Source organism: Cynoglossus semilaevis, chromosome 10 (assembly GCF_000523025.1).
Source record: "Cynoglossus semilaevis isolate Cse_v1.0 chromosome 10, Cse_v1.0, whole genome shotgun sequence".
Lineage (NCBI taxonomy): Eukaryota > Metazoa > Chordata > Actinopteri > Pleuronectiformes > Cynoglossidae > Cynoglossus > Cynoglossus semilaevis.
Window position 1 is genome coordinate 20,830,675 of NC_024316.1, and position 4,428 is coordinate 20,835,102.

Genomic DNA, 4,428 nt, shown 5'->3' on the forward strand with positions numbered 1-4,428 from the left:
CCAGCCACTGGGAAGTTCCAGGTTAATAACTAAACTCAGGACACATGTTGGAGGAGTCAGCAGGGCAGAGCAGATATCCCTAAAAGTCAATGCTGAATGTGAAGTCAGCATGATTGGAAAATAGGACACGTTTGATTAAAGGCGAACTTATTGATGACTTTTTTTTTTTTCAGTTTATATTGTTCTCACGTGACTCAAAACAAGTCAAAAAGATGTCCTGGACCAGAGGCGTCCAAACTGTTTTGGCTCGGGAACTAAACCGATCTATGATAAATATATATTTACTCATATAAATTGAACAAACTTTATAAATACAATATATAAATATAAGAGTATTTCTTAGAGATCATGATCACCGCTACACACACTGTAGAATTAATATATATATTTATCAATAAATAAATGAACATATATTTGTAAATATATATTTATATATTTATGTATTTGTTCGCGATCTTTTTGTCCTAGACGGTTTTATGACCAGACGTAATAATCGTCGGCGTAAACACGACTCGCGACCAGACATGGTCATCGATTCCGTAGCAAACAACTGTGGCTTTAAATGACTTCCGGCCTGGGTCACACCTTGATTGTTTTCTTACTGCAGCCTGTTCTAGCTCGTCTGTTCGACGTCAGCAGCAGTGTGTTGGGAGTGCTATTACTCATTGTTGAAGTTGCATTCCTGTACATACAGCACGTACCAGTGTCTGCTGCCTCTTATTTCCCAAACAGGAAGTTCAGGCCAAATTCTTGCCAAATCATCTCTGCTGCACGAGTGGGAGAAAAGACTCTTCTCAAACAAGTTCGTGTGTTTTTAAACATGCTTTTCTTTTCTTTTCTTTTTTATGTTCTAAGGTCTGAACTCACACCACAGTGGGGGTCTGTACACTGAAACACAGCCAGACTCTGCCTTTGACTGTGTTTCTACATCGGGTTTTGCTTTCACAATGACGTGGGTTTGATTTAACCGATGATGTTACTGGGCTGATTTTTTTTTTTTACACGTTAGGTGTGGTAAAAGAAGAACATTTCAAATGAAAGGACGCTTTTTTAAATTCCCCAAGAATTACATGCGACTCTGTTGGTTTACAGGGTGAAACCGGGTACTACACAGATAACAGGAAAGAGTAGGCAGCAGGAACCAGACTTCTACTATACTGAATCAAGCAGCTGACAGCTGACTGGAATCCATAGGTCTTTCAGTGCCACCTGCTGGCGTTTGTTGAATCTGCTCATTTTACAACACCTGGTTGTGCTCCAACATAGTCGATTGCAAAATCTTTATTGTCCCAGCCCACATTTTTTTAGCAATCTGTAAACTTCTCCAGACTTGATGTTCTCCCTGTTTGTGTTCAGTTCACTACAGAAACTTTGTCATTCGTACCTTTGGAGACCTCTGGAGGTCTATTTCAGAATCACAATCTGAATCAGTGTTTTTGGGCTAATTTCAATATAACTTATCGTATATATGTCATATATCTTAACGTTAAATAGTTTATCCCTCCAAAGACACAACTATATTTATATTAAAATTAAATTAACAATAATCGAGCAGAATGCGTTTAGGAATTGGTGAATAAAACCGAATTATGGGGTAAAACTCCCTTTAAAATGTAATGCTAAGCTAATGAAATTATATCGATTCTAAAGATTCAACTGCAGTACCTATCTTGACCAGCTGCTTTAGGTCATTGTATCAAAGACCTAAAGCAGGTAATTTTACCTCATTTAGTAAAATTACCTTTGTAATTTTAGGTGAAAAACTAAAACTAAACATGAAGTTTCGGTGACGAAATGTATTGACTCGTTGGTGAACTAATAAAAAGAATCAGGGCGATAGCGAATCAGAGCTTACGTTTGTCCGTTAGAAGGCGGGACATACACACGGACATCCAATCATACTGAACGTGTGCCCGGTAGTAGTTTAAAGAGAAAACAACACGAAGACAGGAGCGGGAATAAAACGTGATCAAAACACGTCGGCTAGGACAGCTATATGGACCATTGTTTGGTCGAACGTTAGCGAAAAGACAAGACAACCTGTAACCCGAGTGGAACGACGGAAGTGAGAAAAGAACATGAGAAGTTTAAGGCGGTTTTCTGCGACTTGTCATCCTGAGATTCACCCAAATGTAAGTAAATCGAAGCATTTGATCTGGCTAGCTATGACGTCGAATCTGTCGCGGTCTCTTCGTCAACATCCTAATAGTTCAACGTTTGACTGAGTATACGCAAATAAATAATATAATACGGAATAATTCGTTGTAAGACAATAAAAATGTCAATATTAATTACATTTTAAATTAACGTTATAATGTTCAATAAAACACAGAACGCCGTGTATATGGTGGTACCGTAACATCACAACAAACAACAAACATTACAAATGGAACTTTAGTTGGAATTTTTAAAAATTAACTTGAAAATGTTTAAACTTTTAAAAATGTGACTAGACTAACATTAAAATTGTCTACTAAATAAAGTTTAGAAATATAAAATTGAGAAACTTAGATAAACAATGGCTGGCGATATTTTAGACACATAACGGCGCATCTTTGGGCCACACGGTAGGGGGCGTGTCAAGTGCTCTTTCAGCAAAGAGATCACTGGTTTAAGCCCCAGTAAACAGTAAACCCGTAAACGAAGCAGAAAAATAAAACTGTGATTGAGGTTCATCCCTATTTGTCTTTTTCATCGTTAGTAATTTATTTAGCCTTTTTTATCGCTAATCAAAAGTGATTTTATTGTGGTATATTGTTTATTCATTGTGGTAAAAAATTATATTTGATTTTCCGCTGCTAGGTGTTGTATAGCTTTTAGGACAAGGATCAGAGTGGTGACCTTTGAAGTCAGCTGCTTTGAATTTTTATGACTGTTGTCAATAATCAAGCCTGAGAAAAGTGTCTCACTTAATGTTAATGTAACCACCAAACCAGACCAAAAGACGACAGGACACGTGTTTGTTGTGTTTGTTTGTGTTTTTTTTTTTAATAAAAAGAAAGACAATGGTCGTAAATAAAAAAATACATGTTTCTGAGCTCAGCATATGTGTAGAAAAGGAAAACCTGGTGCAATGGCAGCACAGGTGCTGAGATTTAATACCTCACTAATTCATAATTCAAAAAAAAAAAAACTCAGCACACTGAAACTTGATTTAAAAAAACAAATTACCATCTAATAAGAGCGCCCTCTGCTGGGACGGTTATACATTCTAAAGTAAGGTTTACAGCTGTGACTTTGTGGAGTCACAAAGGTAAAATGAAGACAAGCAGCTCGACTAATTCTTTCTCCGGACAAAGCCGAGGATTTACAAATGCAGCATGCTCAAAAACAAAAACAAAAACCTCATTCATAACAAACGGCAGCTCAAGCTCCGGGCTGCACCTTTAGCTACGGACCATGACTACAGTGTACTGTTTTCATCCCTGTGCTGGTGATTTTTGGTTTGTTCAAAGTCCGCGCTCACCTTGCAAAACTTGAGTTAGATGAAGTAAAGGGTAACACGATATTCAGTCGTCATATTGCTGGCGAAACATGGGTTGTTTGCTACTTGAAGCTGGAGTAACTCCACTGACTCGACACTCGTTCCGACTCTACCACATGCATCAGCTGCTCACAGGTTAAGTTCGTGTTACATTCTGAACGGCCTCCGCACCTCGTCTCCCCTGTGACTAAACATTTACTCCCAAATAAAAAAAAATCTCCCTGTTTATCCAGTGTCATTTCAGCGAACCGGGCAAATACGCACGGCCAAATCTGACCCGGGTTTTAGGTCCTGGTTCCTGCACCATTTTAATGTTGGAAAAATCCTTCTGTACGTCGCTGTTAAGACTCACCGCGGGAGAAGATGCACGCAAGGATCAGTTACGCGGTCGACAAAACCTCACATTTTACACATACCTAATAATGCTGGATTTGTACTAACTGCGCAGGTTCAACACAGACGTCAGTAGAACATTTCAATAACTAACATTCCGATTAACATACACACAAAAAGACACAAACGCACGCGTCAGCTGGGCTCAGCCAGCCCGCACAGATTACAGCTAACCAATCATGCGCATCCTGCTTCGCTACACGTTGGGTCGTTGGCTTCATAGGGGTGTAAGGAAATATTGATAAACTGAAATATCACTTTTTTTTAATCACCAATTCCCAGTCCAATATTCTTGGTGTTGGTTCATTTTCAGTTTCTTTTCTTTCTTCTCTAGTGATTCCAAATGTAGATCAATATATGGTCAGGCCTATAGTATCGCAATATATCGTATCGTTGCCCCTCTATCATGATGCGTATCGCCAGATTCCTGCCAATACACAGCCCTATTTCAACACAAACGCCCATCCATGGCTAAGGATTGGTGTTTTGAGCAAAATTTAGTCAACTGTGTTTGGGCGCTAGCTGTTATTCGACTCACTCTCCGACGCCCG

The 4,428-nt window shown here is 38.9% G+C and overlaps 1 protein-coding gene across 2 annotated transcripts in view; it reads left to right on the top strand.

The window, feature by feature from the left end:
• The first annotated feature begins 650 nt into the window (after positions 1–650).
• klhl12 (kelch-like family member 12) overlaps positions 651–4,428 on the top strand; it is a 16,425-nt gene continuing 12,647 nt past the window's right edge. Inside the window, exon 1 of one of the 2 annotated variants that reach the window (XM_025059305.1) lies at positions 651–802. The gene's annotated coding sequence lies outside the window, so the exon portion shown is untranslated. Of the gene's footprint in view, positions 803–1,794; positions 2,133–4,428 lie in introns of those variants that run through there. The other variant, XM_017036111.2, reaches the window with a different exon arrangement.